The 6,097-nt window shown below is 48.2% G+C and overlaps 1 protein-coding gene and 1 pseudogene across 1 annotated transcript in view; both read left to right on the plus strand.

Moving 5' to 3' along the window:
• The window catches only part of VAV1 (vav guanine nucleotide exchange factor 1), a 98,455-nt gene that overhangs the window by 19,924 nt on the left and 72,434 nt on the right, over window positions 1-6,097 (plus strand). The gene's annotated exons all lie outside the window — the stretch shown is intronic.
• LOC115873093 lies at window positions 3,550-3,666 on the plus strand (annotated as a pseudogene).

Consider the following 6,097-nt stretch of genomic DNA (forward strand, 5'->3'; position numbering starts at 1 on the left):
GATGGCAGTGAGGTTTTACTTTATTTTTCATTTTCATTTTTGCTCAATGGGTAGTGGTGGTTGGTGACTGGTTAGATATCGATTGCCTGCATTCATTTTATTATTTATTTACTTGCATTCATTTAAAAAATCCTATTTTAATCTGGCGAAAGCAAGCACAGTAGAATGTGTACTTATTCATCAGTTTCTGCATGTACCTTCGGTTCAACAACTGGTTGTATTTGTCAGGGTGTGTCAACATTCCCACTCTCTCTCCCCATCTGGGTCTCACCCCCACCCCCCACTCACTGCCATTGAGTGGATGCCAACTCATAGCGATCCTATAGGGCAGGGCGGAACCGCCCCTTGGATTTCTGAGACTGTCACTCTTTCTGGGACCAGAAAGCTTCATCTTTTTCATGCAGCTTCGAGCTGCTGATCTTGCGGTTATTACCCATTTGGCATGCACCTTAGGATCCGGATGGTTATGTCCTATGGCTGTTGTTGTTGTTGCTAGGGTTGTCAAGTCAGTTCTGACTCTCAGTGACCCTATGCACAACACGAGGAAACACTTCCTGGTCTGGCACCATCCACACAATCTTGCTGTGTTGGGCCCATTGTTGGGCTCCATTTTGACAATCGATCCATGCCCTGAATGGTCTTTGACACTCTTTTCGGCTGACCCTTCTAATTTGCTCAAGCCTAATATCCTTTCCAGGGACCAGTCTTTCCTGACAACATGTCTGAACTCCTTGATATGAAGTCTCACCATCCCCTCTTCTAAGGAGCAGAATATTCCGGGTGTATTTCTTCCCAGATTTGTTTGTTCTTCTGACAGCTCATGTTTTCTTATCCTTTTCTTTTTCACCGCCATTGAGTCTGTTCTGACTCACAGTCACTCTGTAGGACAGGCTGCAGTTGTGTCTGAGAGTTTCTGAGACTAGAACTCGTTACTGGAGTAGAAGGTTCCGTCTTTCTCCCAAGGAATGGCTGGTGGTTTCCAACTGCTGACCTTGCAGTTAGCAGCCCAACTCATAAGCACTGTGCCACCAGGGCTCTACAGTTCAAGGGACTTTCAATTTCCTTCATCAACATCATAATTTCAACGCATCAATTCTTCTGTGGTCTTTATTTATCATCCAACTGTCACATGCATAGGAGGTGACTGAAAATACCCAGGCTTGGGTCAGGCGCACCTTAGTCCTCAAAGTGACCACCTTGCTTTTCAACCCTTTAAAGAGGTCTTGTGCAGCAGATTGACCCAGTGCAAGTTCTAGACTGCTGCTTCCATGGCTTGCTGGAGCCAAGCAAGATGACATCCTTGACTGTAGTATTAAATTAAAAGTGACAAAGAGGGGAGGTAGGGGACCAGCCCCCAACGCTAGTACTCTCTACTAATTCAGTAAGTACAATTGTACGGTTGAGATATATAAGTATTATATTGAAGTCATCAAGAGCATGAGAGATATTACAATAATACATTCATACATTCAGACATATTACATGGTAGCATTGCTCACCTCCGCCCCGCTTGGTGGTCCTCGTGGGGGGAACCCGGCTGCCAGAGCAGGAGCCGCCTCCCTCGCGGGAGCTGCCCTCTTGTCCACACCCTCATAGGAGCAGCCCTCACGGGAGCAGCCCTCTTTCCTCAGCCGCCCTCTGCCAGCCACCCTCCCGAGAACCAGGGAGCCTCCTTATTTATTGCTAACCATGCAACATATTACTTTAGGGGGATACATCACAGCATCAGGCATCACAGAGAGGGGCAATACAATTCATCCTTGAACAGGTTTGATCATTCTGGTGTCTCATACAATAAAGCAGGCAATTACTATCCTGGGAGGCATGCAAGCCCCCTGATAGCAGATAGAGAGGGGATGTAACATAGGCAATACAAGTAATAGGAGGGGGATGACCTAGTCATCTTAGAGTGGTCCTGGGCTTGCCTTTGGGCACTGCTTCAAGGGAACAATAACAGAAAGGAATGGGCCCTATATGTTGTGGGATAAGCAGTGGTGTCTGCTTGGTCTAGACAGGTGATACCTCTCAGTGAGAATGACTCCCAATCCATTCTTGATGGTTGATGTTAGGGAGAATAACCTCTGACCTACTTTCGCTGCCTAGTGAACAATTATTCTCAAGCTAAGTCTGGCATATATTTTGGGGAGACAACTGAAGAGAAATCCTTCTGTTCCCCACATTTGACCACCTCAATCTTGTCTCCATCGATCTTGATGGCACCCACTGGCCCCGTGGTGAGGGTTTGGGTCTTCCTTACATTGAATTGTCATCCGTCCTGAAGGCTGTGATCCTCAGTCTTCACCAGCAAGTGCTTCAAGTCCTCCTCACTTTCAAGCCAGAAGGTCATGCCATCTGTATACCGCAGGTTGTTAGCAACCCTTTCTTCAATCCTCATACCATATTCTTCTTCATACAACGCAGCTTCTCTGGTGAGTTGCTTAGCATATAGATTTAATAAGTGGGTGAGAGGATACTACTCGGACGCAAGCCTTTCCTGGTTTTAGACCACGCAGCATTCCCTTGTTCTGTTTGGATAATGGCCTCCTGATCCATGCACAAGTTCCACAGGAGCACAACGAAGGCCTCTGGACTTCCCATTCTTCTCCAGGTTCTCCACAGTTTGCTAGGGTTAATTGCATAGTTAATGAGACACAAGGAAACATCTGCGGTAGTCACCTAATCTGGTGTCAATTTAAGGATTAAGAGTGTAGGGGTGGCATCTAGGCTGTCAATCTGGAGATAGCCAATGAGACTTCTGTGGGCATGGCCTTCTCCTGAGAATTCTGGGAAATCTGGTACTTCCTCCTCGAAAGCGGAAGACACCTCTCTTTCTGTGACTCCCTGGGAGACATTGCAGAAGAGAAACCACGTGGACGCAACCAGACCTCTGAAGCCAGAGAAGCCACAGAGAGACCCCTGCCAGCGCTGAGATGCTTACAATGCCACTGGACCCAAAGACTTTCTACCCACTTGTGATTATCCTGCATTTGGCTTCATTGCATGAGTTTCATGAGTCTGAAGAGGACTTTATAGATTGGTATCGGACATATGGGCTAATATTGGACTTAAGGCCTTGGACTGGACTGGGTTAGGATGTTTTCTCAATGTTCAATTCCTCTTGTATATAAAGCTCTTTCTTATACACAGATGTGTGTCCGTGGATTTGTTTCTCTACTGTGCCTAGACGAACACAACATCTTTCTGGTCTTCTCTGCTTTAAGCCATCTGACATCATCCAGGATGTCCCTTGTTCCACGTCCTCTTCTGAATCCAGCCTGAGCCTCTGCCAGGTCCCTGCCAATGTCCTGCTGCCACCATTGTTGCATGATCTTCAGCAACATTTTACTTGCATGTGATATGAATGATATCGTACTATAGTCTGAGCGTTCTACTGGGTCCCTTTCTTTGGAATGGGCACACATGCGGATCTCTTCCAGTCAGTGGGCCAAGCAGCTCTCTTCCAAATTCCTTGAAATCCTTCTGCAGACCTTTGGAAACCTTTCTTCCTAGTCGGTCTTCATCTGGAGGATCCATTAAAATGATGATGGTGCATGGGTTTGGATATGTGGCAGGTCCGATCCCATGGGCCTCTCACAGTGTCCCGTGCCAAAGCCAACTGTCACCCCGAACCATTGCCTGGCTTGATTGAACTGCTGTGGTAGAGTTTCCAGCATCTCAGCCACGTATGTGCCACCATAGTAGGATGGGCTGACTGACCGAGGGGGCAGGGGCTACACTACCATGCGCAGCCATCCAGTCGATGCCGGCTCATAGTGACCCTATAGGACAGGGCAGGACTGCCCCGGTGGGTTTCCAAGGCTGTAGCTCTTTAGGGGAGTAGAAAGCCCCGTCTTTTCTGCACAGGGCTGCTGGTGGTTTCAAGCAATCCAATGTGTAAGCGTTTTGTCACCGTGGCTCCTGAGGGGCAGAGGCATGAGGTAGTAAACTTAGGCTAGGATTTCATCCCTCAGCACCGTAGATGGCTGGTCATTCATTGTGGTGGGGCCATCCTATCAATCTAGGGTGTTGAACTTCATCCCTCCACCCACTCCACACAGGTAGTGTGCCACGCCTCCCAGACACAGGCAAAGGTGGTGGTGCAGAATGACGGTGGGTGAGAATCTCTGCTAGAGCAAGTGTGAATTTCCTGCCTCAGCAGAGACAGGACCTGGGAGGGGTGGGATCCAAAGAGCGCTGGACAATTACTGGCTGGAGACATGGAGGGAGAGGTTGAGTGTCTCCACAAGTCAGAATAAACTCAAAGCCAAACTCACTGCCATTGAGTCGATTCTGGCTCATGGTGACCCTACAAGATGGGGTAGAATGGTCCCTGTGAGTTTCCGAGTCAGAATATTGATTCCTTTTACCATCAGTGACAGGCCCCTGGGCTGGTTGCTGGGGTCCCTTTAAAAGAAGTTCCTGGCAGGAGATACTGGCGGTGTCTGGGTGTCAGGTGTCTGGGGCTGTTGTATAGAAATACTTGGTAACTTCAAACTATAGATGCTTATTATCTCGCAGTTCTGGAGGGAGCCATCCCCCCAGCCCACTGCTGTTGAGTTGATTCAGACTCTACAGGTCAGAGTAGCACTGCTCCCTCAGGTTTCTTTATAGGAATAGATAGCCTGGTCTTCCTTCTGAGGAACAGCTGGTGGGTTTGAACCTTGGACACAGCAGATAGCAGACCACAGCTTAACCCACTGTACCACCAGGGCTCCTTCTTTGAGGGAACCCAAAGCCCAAAATCCAGGTGTCGTCAGGGCTGCACCACCTTCAGGGAGTCTTGGTGAGGTCTTTTGTGACTTTATCTTTGATGAAAATGGATCCATGCCAGAATGCACAGCCATTCAATCATTTCTACATGTCCAGCCTTTTGATGATGGTTTCACACCTCACACTGTCATGCTTCCTTGTCTCTCCACTCATATTATTTCCCCACCATTAAGGTTGACTGTGTGTTCCTTAAAGTTCACCTGAGCTTCAGAATCACTTGTTGTTTGTTTATAGAACAACTTTATGGAGCTGCTGAATGCTTAACCATTTTGCCACCAGGGCTGATAATTCTACCCTGTTCTAAATAAAGAAACATTGATAGGGCTTGTGGGTTTGATGTGGATGCGCTGTGAGGGGCCACCACTCAACCTACTATGGACAATAAGCAAGTCACCTGGTGTTGGGTGGTGAGTGGGGCACCAAAATAAATAGTTGGGGGTTGTTGCAGCCCAACACTTAACCCACAGCACCACCAAGGCTCCTTAAACCCAGTGTTGGTGCATTGCAATCAATGCTACAGGTTAAGCTAGAGACCAGAAGGGTGTGGGAGACTTTCCGGAGGGCAGTCAGCTGAAGGACAAGGAGATTGATAAGGGGACAAAGGAGTGCTTGGGTGGTCCACGTAGTCAATGTGCTCAGCTACTAACCGGAAGGGTGATGGTTTGAGTCCAACCAGAGGCACCTCAAAGAAAGACCTACCTGTCCATTTCTGAAAAAGCAGCCATTTGCAAACACGATGGGCCACGCCATTTTACTTTAACTCAGGTGGCCTTGTCAGGATGCCTGTCTCATGGCAATGAGTTGACCTCCAGGTACCCTGGTGGCCTAGTGTAACTTCAAGGTCAGCAGTTCCAAACCACCAGCCACACCTCAGGAGATCACAGCCCTTTCTACTTCTGTAAGAGTCAGTCTTGGAAACCCACAGGGGAATTTCTACCCTGTCCTAGAGGATTCCTAGGAGTCAGCATTGCCTCGGTGGGAGGGAGCTGGTTTGAGTTCGATTTTAAGTTGTCATATCTGAGAATATCTGCCCAGAATTCCTATTCCTCCTTTCAGCCAGGTTTTATTCATAGCCCACTATCAGGGAGACCAGTCCCTGGAGAAGGACATCATGCTTGGTAAAGCAGAGGGGCAGCGACAAAGAGGAAGGTCCTCACAAGACAGAGGGTCACCGTGGCTGTGACAAAGAGCTCAAACATAAGAACTCTTGTCCCGCTCCCACTATCATGATAGGAATTCTACCAGAGGATGTACACTGGTACAGATAGGAACTGGAAACACAGGGAATCCAGGGCGGATGATCCCTTCAGGACCAGTGGTGTGAGTG

The sequence above is a fragment of the Echinops telfairi genome, unplaced genomic scaffold (assembly GCF_000313985.2).
Source record: "Echinops telfairi isolate 266 unplaced genomic scaffold, ASM31398v2 ScPeMD7_7459;HRSCAF=8497, whole genome shotgun sequence".
Lineage (NCBI taxonomy): Eukaryota > Metazoa > Chordata > Mammalia > Afrosoricida > Tenrecidae > Echinops > Echinops telfairi.